Consider the following 14,040-nt stretch of genomic DNA (forward strand, 5'->3'; position numbering starts at 1 on the left):
TAAAACAACTATGAACTAACAACATAAATGCACGAAAACAAGCCAACTAAGTCGCCTAAATATGCTCCTATCAAATTCCCCCACACTTAGCTTTCGCTAGTCCTCGAGCAAAACAAAACAAAAGAAACCAAAAACAAAACAAAACACATTCTAAACCTTCCAACATGTACCTCAGGGATTTCCAACGAACATGACACAATAAAGAACATCATTCCCATGGTTTTTAGCTTTCTTTACACTTCAACAAACACTTAATCATAGTTACCACTTATTAGTTCACATTTAATCAATTAAAACAATGTTTTGAATGTAGTAACATGCCTTAGAGAATTCCCTCAATTCCTCACTAGAATGCACTCTATTTTAACACAGATTTTCTAACTTCACACCCTACACTAGGTATATGTGAGAAGATTGATGTAAATATGAAGACTAACACTCACATATGTTATATCAAAAAAAGCATTTTCTTGATTTTCGACAATGACATGAATATGATCTCATGAATGGAATGCTACTACTTAGAACGAGAACTAGTGATTCCATATGCTCATACCAAATTCAAACTCCATATATTGAACACATAACATCAAGATAGAAGTTGAGGGTTGTAACGGGGCTAAGGGTAATGGCTAACAAGGAAAGGTAAAGGATAAACAAAGGTTCTTAAAGCAATAGGAAGCAAAGTAATGAAATTGACACTTAAACTCACTTTTAATGTCAGAAATCAACTTTTAAACACAAGGGAAGATTCATGCAACATTTGGTGTCAAATTCACTCTTTTGGACCCTTCCTTCAATAACCAACACTTGTGAGATCATTCTCACTTATTTCTCACTTTTTTTTCTTTCTTTTCAACACTTTTCTATTTTCTTTTTATTTTTCCACGAATTTTTTTTTTCTTTATTTCCTTCTTTTGCCGTGCCCTATCATCTTCCCCCACACTCGTTTTCTGCAATATATTGATCAAAAGGAGTTCATTCTAAGTCGTGCTTCACTATCCTTTAAGAACAAGGGTAAGGAAACTCCTAATCTAGGCTAGGTAATGATGATGGGGCTAACAAAGAAAATAGGCTTGAAAAGGCTCAAAAAGGGTAATCCTACAATACATATGAAAATGGTTAGGCTTTTTGGCTTTGGCTTGACTAATGATGTGAAATATTCTAACACTCAAATTAAAACCCTCTTTTTGACAATTGTAGTATAGATATAAGTGGGGATCTGATGCGAAAATTATACGCACACAAATTAAACCCTCTTTTTGTCAAATTGTAGTATAAGTATAAGTAGGGATCGTTCTTAACCGGGGATTAGGAGGGATTGCAAAATCACTTGGAAACTGACTCAAAAACGTAAAATAAAGTTTAAAACACTAAACTAGACTCAAAGAATGCAAAACTAAACACTTAAAACACTAAAACAAACCAAAAGACTCAAACAGCACCCAAAACACTCAAAACTGCCTTAAAAATACTTTCTGGGCAGTTTTGAGCACTTTGGTGAATTTGGATGAATTTGTGTAACAAATTGAATCAAAACACTTATAAACACAAACTAAGACACTTTCTAACTAAATTGGAAACTAAAGTAAAGGGGGATTGAGGTTTTGACGAAAATTGAAATAACAAAACAAGTTAATAAACTAGGCAGATTGTAAAACGAATTCCTTGAAAACAAGATAATGGATGGATTAGTTAGAGGTCCATTCTCCACACATGACACATTTATATATGAATCGATTCTCCAATTGCTTTTCATTAACTATGATGCTCAACACCCCAAGTGATAAGTCACATTCTGCATGCATTTTTATCTTCCTTATTTGGCGTCTTTGTGATTGTTTTGGATTGAACTAGTTGCATTTTACATTATTTGGTGTTAGTGTGCAGCCAAGTGTGAATTTGGATCACTGGGAAGGCACATGAAGTAAAAACATTCCAGAAAATATGTGAAGTGTTAAGAAATGCAATTCGGCCATATTGGGTGATTCTAAACAAGGCAAAATCATTGAAGTCAGCTATGTGGTTCCAACATCAAAACATGCATTCACATGCATGTCTCAACCTTGGTCGTGTGTTCCCATATCATCCCATCACTTTATGCACTTCTAGCACCAAGTCAGATTGTGCATCCCACTACTTGTCCACCTCCCTTTTGCGCCAAAAACACCCATTTCCATCACTTAATTCATTTCAGCCATTTTGACACCAACAAACACAATCATTCCATTCCGTGCAGATTCCATGTTTTAACACTCAAAACATCCCTCACATGCATGACTCACAATCTGACCTTACACTCCATTATCTTTCTCCACTTCATCTTTGCAGAAATTCACATGCATTGTGATTAAACAAACCACTCCTTGCAACCATCATTTCAGAAATCCAACTCATCCCTTTATCCATGCCGTGTGCCTATTTCACCTTTCCAGAATTTGTACAAACAATTCACTTTTGGCAGATTCCACTCACTTGTTGCAGCAAGGGCACATGCATTTTGATTAAACAAACCACATCTTTGCAGACCTTGTCCATGCCGTGAGAACAACACCTCAGAAACCCATTCAAGTCCAGCTCATTTGATGCCATTCCATCACTTATGCACTGCCATCTGAGTTAAACATTTAAAAGATCCAATCTGATTGTGTAAGACACATTCCTTTCTATAAAACAAGTCTCACTTCACCAAGAGGGGGTTCCGCAAGTTTTCTTCTTCAACCAGTCCATTACACACCCATAACCTCTCCCATTTTCACTCCATTCTCTGTCCATTTTCTGTCCCAAGGGCAGAAACCATTCAACCAAGCCATTCTACCTTCATCCGCACCACATTTGGAGAAGCAACACCAAGGAACTCTTCAAGGACTTCAACATCAGTTTTGCTTCAAGGGTTTCTCCTTCTTAATCTTATGTTTACTCATGTTAGTTATTTTTTATGTTAAACCTTTGTAAACATGAAGTGTAACTAATCTTCCTCTAGGGATTCGATGTAACCTTGCAAAGTTTGCCATGTAATTAAGTTAGAATGCTCAGTTTGTCCATCTATTTCTTGTTTCATTTTCTGTTTTAATGGTGACTTAGTGTGTTGATTTTAATGTTTGATCATCATTTGAATTAATCACAAAGTTGTGTAGCCAAGATTAGAACACACATCATGCATAATCTTGGTAGATATGTGAATGAATGAAGGGAGTGTTTAGCACACATCCTGCCGAGTTATTCCCTTTGGTTTTATGAAAGTTTCTTGTACATTACATAATCTTGATTATGAACCAAAGTTGCACATCACAATTAGGTTCATGATTAGAGACATTTGATCAAATCCACACATCATATGGTTGATCATATCCAAGTGAAACAAACTCAAGAATTAGGTAGATGAATGAGTACAAACTAACTTGACAAACATGGACGTAGTTGAGCAATGGTAAAACCGAATCCCTAGCTTCATTTCCATTGATACTATCCCATTACATTAGTTGTTGATTCATTTATTTGTGTTTACTTCATTTTCTCATGCTTTCAAGTTACAACAACAAATCTGTCTATTTAGACTAGTTTGATTCATTTCCAAATCTGCCTAGTTTGTTTAGTTTGATTCAATTCTTAGAGTTCTTGCAAAACAAGTAGTTACATAGGTCCAATTAGTCCCTGCGGATTCGACACCCTTGCTTGTGCCATTATACTAAATATATTCTAGCATTAGGAAGGAATTATACATAAACAAAAATGGCGCCGTTGCCGGGGACTGATTTCAGTCCCTTGTAATTGCTTGTTTGCTTGTTTGCTATTTTGATTAGTGTCAAGGTTCATAACTTGTCAAATTGATAACTGGAAGTTGATTTAAGTTGCATACATTTCATGTGTGGAAAAGAATCCCTTAGCCATTCCATTATCCATTGGTATTACATCAATTTGCTTTACAATCTGCTTTCGTTATAATCTGTCCATTTAATTGCATTTCGTCCAAATACAATTTCTCCCCATATTTTGTTAAGTTTTAGGCTTAGAATCTGTCTTATCTTGTGTTTTGAAGCATTTTGAGTCAAGCTCAAACCTAATTTTCGTCCAAAATTGAGTTTAGTGTCAAAACTGCCTAGTTTGTGTTTTTAGGCAGTTTTGAGAGTTTTTAGCTTGTTTTGAGTCTTGTGAATCTGTTTTGAGTCCCTTGAGTCCTTTCAAACGTTTTTAAGTTTATTTTTCTTCATTTCATTGTTGTTTGCTAGTTGATTTTCATTCACACTTGTGTATTTTATTTCAGGTAGTATATGTCAAATAGACTTGTTGAGTTAGGCCAAAGAATTGAACGGTTAAAGGGCCACACTGTGGGCAACTTTGTGCCATCAAGTTCATCCCTAATCCGTGAGGAAGAGGAAAGGACTTCACCTAGTTCAAGAAGTAAAGAATCTGAGCAAGTTAATTGGGAAGGAGAAGAAGAGATGGCGGGCAACCAAGATGAACTTAGAGCTTTGGAGGACTTTGCTCAACCAATCATACCAAATTCACCTTCATGCATCTTGCTGCCCACAGAAGCTAGAAACTATGATCTCAAATCTTCACATTTTCATATGTTTCCCTCATTTTATGGCTTACCTAATGAAGACCCTTTAGCTCATATTAAAGAATTTTACAATGTTGTGAGTGGTTTACCTTTGCAGGGAGTGAGTGAAGCGAATTTGAGGATGAGAGTGTTTCCTTACACCTTGAAAGATAAGGCCAAGAGTTGGTTGATGACTCTAACACCAGGTTCCCTCACTACATGGGATGCCGTGGCTAAGAAGTTCTTGGAGAAATTCTTTTCCACTCAAAAGACAGCCACATTAAGGGGACAAATCTTCAACTTCAAACAAGATGATGGAGAACCTTTCAATGAGTGTTGGGAGCGTTTTAAAGGGCTCTTGATACAATGTCCACACCATGGGTTACCTTTTCACTTACAAATGCAAATTTTTTATGATGGACTAACCCAAAATTGCCAATCAACTGTTGATAATGCAGCAGGTGGAGCATTGAAGAAAAAGAATGCTCAAGAGTCATATAACATTTATGAGATGTTGGGGTCTAATGCTCAACACAAAGATTTAAGGGGTAAGAAAGTTGGAGTCTATGAAACAAGTTCTAATCATGAGCTTTTGTTGCAGGTAGCTAACCTAGAAAGGAAGCTTGAATCCGTGCTCAACATGGTGCCAAAAGCTAATGAAGTGTGTGCTATTTGCAACATACCAAGCCATCCTACTCACCAATGTCCATCTAGGGAAGCTTACCCCGAGTATGTTCAAGAACAAGTGAACCTCATGAATTCTTACAATCAAAGGCCAAGGAATGATGTGTATCCCAATACATATAACTCAAGTTGGAGAGACCATCCCAATCTTTCGTGGAAGAGCAACAATTTCCAAAATTTCCAACCAAAACCTGCCACTACTCTAGAGGATACGGTTAAATTGTTAGCCCAAAACACCTTGCAATTCCAACATTCCACAAATAGCACTCTCCAACAACAAATCTGTCTATTTAGACTAGTTTGATTCATTTCCTAATCCCCGGCAACGGCGCCAAAATTTGATGCGAAGATTTATACGCACACAAATTAAACCCTCTTTTTATCAATTGGAGTATAAGTATAAGTAGGGATCGTTCTGGACCGGGGATTAGGAGGGATTGTTAATCACTTGGAAACTGACTCAAAAAAAACGTAAAAACAATATAAAACACTAAACTAGACTCAAAGAATGCGAAACTAAACGTTAAAACACTAAGACAGAAAGTAAATATGAAATTGATGAAATGGTGTTGAAGTTTTCCTTCTTCGTGCTAGAATATTTTTAGTATAATGGCACAAGTAAGGATGTCGAATCCACAGGGACTAATTGGACCTAAACAACTACTTGTTTTGCAAAAACTCTATAAGAGAAATAAACTAATCAATTTAGGCAGATTTGTTGTTGTAACTTGAAAGCACAAGAAAATGAAGTAGACACAAATAAATGAATCAACAACTAATGAAATGAGATAGCACAAATAGAGATGAAGCTAGAGATTCGATTTCACCATTGCTAAGCCAAATCCATGCTTGTTAAGTCAGATTATACTCATCCCTCTACTTATTTCTTGGGTTTGTTTCACTTAGATATGATCAGCCATATGATGTGTGGACTTGATCAAATATCCCTAATCAAGAACCTAATTGTGATGTGCAACTTTGGTTCCTAATCAAGAATATGTAGTGCATAAGAAACTTTCACAAAACCAAAGGGAACACTCGGCAGGATGTTTGCAAAACATTCCCTTCATTCATTCACATATCCACCAAGATTATGCATGATGTGTGCTTTAATCTTGGCTAAACAACCTGTGGTTAATTCAAATGATGATCAAGCACTAAAATTAACACACTAAGTCACAATTAAATCGGAGAATGAAACAAGAAATAGATAGATTAAATGAGAATTCTGAATTAACTACATGGCAATCTTGCAAGGCTACATCGAATCCCTAGAGAGATATTAGTTACACTTCATGTTTACAAAAGGTTTGACATAAAAATATATAACATGAGTGAACATAGGATTAAGAAGAAAGAACCCTTGAAGCAAAACTGATGTCGAAAGAGGAAGTTCCTCATGGTACAAAACAAAGAGAATCAAAGAAACACCTAAACATTCCAACAACTCAAACTTGAATTGTATGAACGTTTAGGCACTCTTCTCTTCCATGCCTCATTCGTACAAAACAAAGAGTATTGAAATTAAACATAGAAATCAAAGAAACACCTAAACATTCCAACAACTCAAGCTTGAATTGTATGAACGTTTAGGCACTCTTCTCTTCCTCTTCGTTGTAGCACAAGGTCTAGGGATAGTTTGATGGTGTGAATGGTTTTGGGGAGTGGTGGAAATGGAAGGATGGTGTTTGGATTGTAAGGGAGACTCACGGCACAAAGATGAATTAATGGTCTACATTTCTGCAATGGATGGATGATTATGGAAGAGTGTATGAATGAGTATTTATAGGTGAAATGGGGGAACATGAAAGCTAGGTTGCATGTGCAAATGCTGGAATGGTATGGTGAGTGAATGTGCACGGCAATGAGTGTTGTTGGTGCTGAAAATGCATGTGTGTGCATGTGAAAGCTGCCAAGATGTGGTGAATGATGATGAATGCATGTGAATGAAGTGGAATGATAATCTGAAATGGGATAGGAACCCACGGCAAGGATGAAGAAATGATTATGGATGCATGTGTTTGAATGATTTCTTGGTGAGGGATGTGGAAGATTGCATGTGGATTAAAGGGGTGTGAATGATTATGGGATGCTGGAAATCTGGAGGAGGAGCCACGGCATGGGCAGATTTCTGGTGGTTGTTTGGGTGTATGTTTGAATGGTGCATGGTTGAATGATTAAAGTGCATGTGGGTGGAAATGATGAATGAAATGCATGTGAATGACAGCTAGATATGTTGATGAATGCATGTGACTTGTTTGTGGTGAGTGAATGCATGTGCAAAGTTGGAAATGCAATGGGAACTCACGGCATGGATGTGATTTCTGGGTGCATGTGGAATGAATGAAATGCAAAGGGGATGCACGGCATGGTTATGATAAATGCATGTGCAAAGTTGGTTGAATGATAAGTGGTGAATGATAAGTGGTGAATGATATGTGATAAGTGATATGTGGTAAGTGATATGTGGTGTGTGATAAGTGATATGTGATAAGTGATTGAGTGTATGATATGATAAGTGGTATGTGGTGATGATAAGTGGGAGTGTGCATGAAATGAAGGAGTGGAATGTTGGAATGTTATGCACGGCTAAGGATAAAGGAAAGGTTTAAATGTCCTAAAACTAAAGGAAACAAGGTTCCAACACTTTGGTCTTCATTTTCGTCCAACACTTTGGCTCCAAGCATAAGCTATCCATCCTTAGCCCAAAAGTGCTCCAAAAGTCTCCAAAATGCATCTTTTTGCTCCTTTAGCCCTTTGGACCTACAAACACACGAAAATAGCTTAAAGTACTAAAATAACTAAAGAAACATAACGTAAATGCACGAGAACAAGCTATTTAAGTCACATGAATATGCTCCTATCAAATACCCCCACACTTATCTTTTGCTAGTCCTCGAGCAAAACAAAACAACAAAAGAGCACGAAACTAGACAAAACGAACAAAACACAACCTACACCTTCCAACAATCGTCTCACGGATTTCTAATGCACATGACAAGTTAAAAATCATTATTCCCACAGATTTTAGCCATCTTTACACTTACGTACATTCTTACTCATAGTTACCACATACTATTTCACAATTAAGCATTTAAAACCATGTTTTGAATGAAGTAACATGCCTTAGAGAATTTGCTCAAATCCTTACAAGATATGCACTCGTTTTTCACACAGATTTTCTGACTACACACCCTACACTAGTTATATGTGAGAAGATTGATGTAAATATGAATTCTAACACTCACATATGTTATATCAAAGAAAGCATTTTCTGGAATGTATATGAATATGATCTCATGAAAGGAATGCTACTAATTAGATGCGAGAACCAGGGACACCATATGCTTACATCAATTCCAAACTCCACATTATTGAAAACATAATGATCAAGATAGAAGCATAAGGGTTGTAACGGGTTAAGGGTGATTGGCTAACAATGAAAGGTAAGGATAACAAACGTTCTTTAGGCAATAACAAGCAAAGTAATGAAATTTGACACTTAGAATCACTCGTGATTGCAGAAACTCACTTAGACACACAAGGGGAAAATTCACACAACTCTTAGGGCCATATTCAACGTTTTGGACCCTTTCTTCAACTACCACAAACATGTGAGCTTATTTTCACTTATTTCATACTCTTTTTCTTTCTTTTCACAACTTTTTCTTTTCTTTTTCTTTTTCCACGAATTTTTTTTTTCTTTTTATTCTCACTCATGCCTTATTTCTTTTTTTTTTTGTTGCATATCAACACACACACACAAATTCCCCCACACTTGTTGTTTTGCATAATCGAAAGGATTCCCTCTAAATCATGCTTACTATGCTTCAAGAACAAGGGTATGGGTGGTCCTAATCTAGGCTAGGTAGGGATGATATGGATAAACAAATAACAAAGGCTAACAATGGCTCAATGGGGATTATGACCTACAATATAAAGTGCATGGGTTGGCTATTTGGTTGATGGCTTCACTACACACTTCATCTTGATATATATTATGCAATCATGCTTTGAATGGAATGGATGCGAGTTCTAGCATTTGGAACTAAGTGATGAAACGCCTTCTAATTAGCAACCAAGCAAGAATAATGAGATCATGCAACGACTTTAGAAAACAAGAAATCACCTATGTTGTTGATGTATAATTCCTGCAAAACAAGTAGTTACATAGGTCCAATTAGTAGACCATTAATTCATCTTTGTGCCGTGAGTCTCCCTTACAATCCAAACACCATCCTTCCATTTCCACCACTCCCCCAAACCATTCACACCATCAAACTATCCCTAGACCTTGTGCTACAACGATGCTAAGAATCATTTTCCTTTGCAGATACCATGTATTTAGTATCATTCATGAATGAACTCAATGAGATGATGTTAGGCTATGCATGTTTAACTACTAAAAGGCTTAAATCCTACCCATTTGTGTGCTCCATTCACCCTTGTTGCAGCCAAACACTTTAGCCTAATTTGTTTTCATCACCCACACCATAATCTACCCATTCTAGCCCATTACAAGCCATACCTTATAGTTTCGGGAATACCAATGTGATGAGAACTAAAAAGGTAAATTGAGCTTAGAACAAGATTGTGGCGTGTACCGAGGGCACCTATGTTGAAAATGTTTCTAAAAAAAAAAAATAAAAAAAAGAGGATCAAAGTGGATACAAATTCCAAATCGCCTCATTATAAAGCATAGGGCCTGGACGCCAAAAACAAAAGAAGACAAATGCCAGGGAAGAGCCTCAAAGACACTTTGGTATGCCCCAAACTCTAGTATTTCATATCTAATCTTTCATAACCTATACCCTAAGCCTTGCATTACAATCTTGAAAAAGACCTAACTGATCATTGAGGATGTATTCATGGGTGATGATAAGTGTGTGTATTTCTATATTCTTAGCATTTGATTCATTTCATGAGATCTACACAGAAAATGTGCTTCCATTCCAGATTTCATATGTGAGAATTTTGATTCCCTTTACATAATTTCACTCATATATGGTTGTGGAGGGATTAAACCTTAGGATCTGAGTGAAAAATTTGAGTGAAATCTGTGAGGAGTAGAGTTGAGGCGAATTCTATCTGAAGCATTTGGGTATGGTGACCTTGAAGTTGTAAGACATGGAGAAATATCTTTATACGTTACAATTGATACGATTCTTTGAAGTGGAAATCTTTTGAGTTGAATGAATGACAAAATCTTCATTGGTTCTTATTAGTTTGTTTAAAGCATGTATTAACCAAGTTGTTTGCAGATTTTGTAAATGTTTGTGGGTGTCATCACTGTAAACCCTCAGGAGAAACAACTCCTCCAACTAGGGACACCTAGGGGTTCAAAGGCTTGTTGCACATGCTCAATGCAATCGTTTGGCCAGCGAAAGTGGTTTAGTTAGATGTTTGTGTTTTGTGTGTTTTAGTTTTAAGTTTGCTCGAGGACTAGCAAAAACCAGGTTTGGGGGTATTTGATAAGTCACACTTTGCATGCATTTATATCCTCCTTATTTGGCGTCTTTGTGATTGTTTTAGATTGAACTAGTTGCATTTTACATTATTTGGTGTTAGTGTGCAGCCAAGTGTGAATTTGGATCAAAGGGAAAGCAAATGAAGTAAAAACATTCCAGAAAAGATGTGAAGTGTTAAGAGTTGCAATTCGGCCATATTGGGTGATTTTAAACAAGGCAAAAACATTGAAGTCAATTATGTGGTTCCAACACCAAAACATGCATTCACATGCATGTTCACAACCTTGGCCGTGCATTCCACTACTTGTCCATCTCCCTTGTGCGCCAAAACCATCCACTTCCATTACTTAATCTACTCAGCCACATTTTCACCATGATCACAACCTGGCCGTGCACTCCCCTATGATTGCAAGTCAGATTATACACTTCTAAACACCAAACATGCAGTCACATGCATGATAACATTCATTCCGTGCATTCCATTACCTTCTTCATACTTCATCTTTGCAGAAATCCACATGCTTGCACATTTCCCTTTTGTTATTCACCCATTATTCCAGAAAATCACTCATTCCTTGTTCATGCCATGTGCTTTATTCCCATTTCCAGATTTGTACAAACAATTTCTGGTGCTCCAATTCACCTTTGCAGGTTCCACTCACTTGTTGCAGCAAGGGCACATGCTTCTTTAAATACATTAACACATACTTGCAGATCTTGTCCATGCCATACGTCCACTACCTCAGAAACCCATCATTCCAGCTGACTTATGCTCTGCCATCTGAGTTAAACAAATTCCAGATCCAATCTGAATGTTGGGGACACATTCCTTTCTATAAAACAAGTCTCACTTCACCAAGGGGGGGTTCCGCAAGTTTTCTTCTTCAACCAGTCCATTACACACCCATAACCTCTCCCATTTTCACTCCATTCTCTGTCCATTTTCTGTCCCAAGGGCAGAAACCATTCAACCAAGCCATTCTATCTTCATCCGCACCACATTTGGAGAAGCAACACCAAGGAACTCTTCAAGGACTTCAACATCAGTTTTGCTTCAAGGGTTTCTCCTTCTTAATCTTATGTTTACTCATGTTAGTTATTTTTATGTTAAACCTTTGTAAACATGAAGTTTGCCATGTAATTAAGTTAGAATGCTCAGTTTGTCCATCTATTTCTTGTTTCATTTTCTGTTTTAATGGTGACTTAGTGTGTTGATTTTAATGTTTGATCATCATTTGAATTAATCACAAAGTTGTGTAGCCAAGATTAGAACACACAGCATGCATAATCTTGGTAGATATGTGAATGAATGAAGGGAGTGTTTAGCACACATCCTGCCGAGTTATTCCCTTTGGTTTTATGAAAGTTTCTTGTACATTACATAATCTTGATTATGAACCAAAGTTGCACATCACAATTAGGTTCATGATTAGAGACATTTGATCAAATCCACACATCATATGGTTGATCATATCCAAGTGAAACAAACTCAAGAATTAGGTAGATGAATGAGTACAAACTAACTTGACAAACATGGACTTAGTTGAGCAATGGTGAAACCGAATCCCTAGCTTCATTTCCATTGATACTATCCCATTACATTAGTTGTTGATTCATTTATTTGTGTTACTTCATTTTCTCATGCTTTCAAGTTACAACAACAAATCTGTCTATTTAGACTAGTTTGATTCATTTCCAAATCTGCCTAGTTTGTTTAGTTTGATTCATTTCTTAGAGTTCTTGCAAAACAAGTAGTTACATAGGTCCAATTAGTCCCTGTGGATTCGACACCCTTGCTTGTGCCATTATACTAAATATATTCTAGCATTAGGAAGGAAATATACATCAACAAAAATGGCGCCGTTGCCGGGGACTGATTTCAGTCCCTTGTAATTGCTTGTTTGCTTGTTTGCTATTTTGATTAGTGTCAAGGTTCATAACTTGTCAAATTGATAACTGGAAGTTGATTTAAGTTGCATACATTTCATGTGTGGAAAAGAATCCCTTAGCCATTCCATTATCCATTGGTATTACATCAATTTGCTTTACAATCTGCTTTCGTTATAATCTGTCCATTTAATTGCATTTCGTCCAAATACAATTTCTCCCCATATTTTGTTAAGTTTTAGGCTTAGAATCTGTCTTATCTTGTGTTTTGAAGCATTTTGAGTCAAGCTCAAACCTAATTTTCGTCCAAAATTGAGTTTAGTGTCAAAACTGCCCAGTTTGTGTTTTTAGGCAGTTTTGAGAGTTTTTAGCTTGTTTTGAGTCTTGTGAATCTGTTTTGAGTCCCTTGAGTCCTTTCAAACGTTTTTTAAGTTTATTTTTGTTCATTTCATTGTTCTTTGCTAGTTGATTTTCATTCACACTTGTGTTAGTTTATTTCAGGTAGTATATGTCAAATAGACTTGTTGAGTTAGGCCAAAGAATTGAACGGTTGAAGGGCCACACTTTGGACAACTTTGTGCCATCAAGTTCATCCTTTAGCCGTGAGGAAGAGGAAAGGACTTCACCTAGTTCAACAAGTAAGGGATCTGAGCAATTTGATTGGGAAAGAGAGGAAGAGATGGCGGGCAACCAAGATGAACTTAGAGCTTTGGAGGACTTTGCTCAACCAATCATACCAAATTCACCTTCATGCATCTTGCTGCCCACAGAAGCTAGAAACTATGATCTCAAATCTTCACATTTTCATATGTTTCCCTCATTTTATGGCTTACCTAATGAAGACCCTTTAGCTCATATTAAAGAGTTTAACAATGTTGTGAGTGGTTTACCTTTGCTGGGAGTAAGTGAAGCAAATTTGAGGATGAGAGTGTTTCCTTACACCTTGAAAGATAAGGCCAAGAGTTGGTTGATGACTCTAACACCAGGTTCCCTCACTACATGGGATGCCGTGGCTAAGAAGTTCTTGAAGAAATTCTTTTCCACTCAAAAGACAGCCACATTAAGGGGACAAATCGTCAACTTCAAACAAGATGATGGAGAACCTTTCAATGAGTGTTGGGAGCGTTTTAAAGGGCTCTTGATACAATGTCCACACCATGGGTTACCTTTTCACTTACAAATGCAAATTTTTTATGATGGACTAACCCAAAATTGCCAATCAACTGTTGATAATGCAGCAGGTGGAGCATTGAAGAAAAAGAATGCTCAAGAGTCATATAACATTTATGAGATGTTGGGGTCTAATGCTCAACACAAAGATTTAAGGGGTAAGAAAGTTCGAGTCTATGAAACAAGTTCTAATCATGAGCTTTTGTTGCAGGTAACTAACCTAGAAAGGAAGCTTGAAGCCGTGCTCAACATGGTGCCAAAAGCAAATGAAGTGTGTGCCATTTGCAA

The 14,040-nt window shown here is 36.9% G+C and overlaps 2 non-coding genes across 2 annotated transcripts; both read right to left on the minus strand.

Moving 5' to 3' along the window:
• Nucleotides 1-4,816: 4,816 nt before the first annotated feature.
• Nucleotides 4,817-4,927, minus strand: LOC148694371 (small nucleolar RNA R71). Its single transcript, XR_015967085.1, has one exon. It is a non-coding gene; the product is annotated as a small nucleolar RNA R71 (small nucleolar RNA).
• Nucleotides 4,928-13,635: 8,708 nt separating this feature from the next.
• LOC148694372 (small nucleolar RNA R71) lies at nucleotides 13,636-13,746 on the minus strand. The gene has a single exon (XR_015967093.1). It is a non-coding gene; the product is annotated as a small nucleolar RNA R71 (small nucleolar RNA).
• Nucleotides 13,747-14,040: the final 294 nt, after the last annotated feature.

Source organism: Pyrus communis, chromosome 9, assembly GCF_041283825.1.
Source record: "Pyrus communis isolate YQ-2024b chromosome 9, ASM4128382v1, whole genome shotgun sequence".
In the NCBI taxonomy this organism is placed as follows: Eukaryota; Viridiplantae; Streptophyta; class Magnoliopsida; order Rosales; family Rosaceae; genus Pyrus; species Pyrus communis.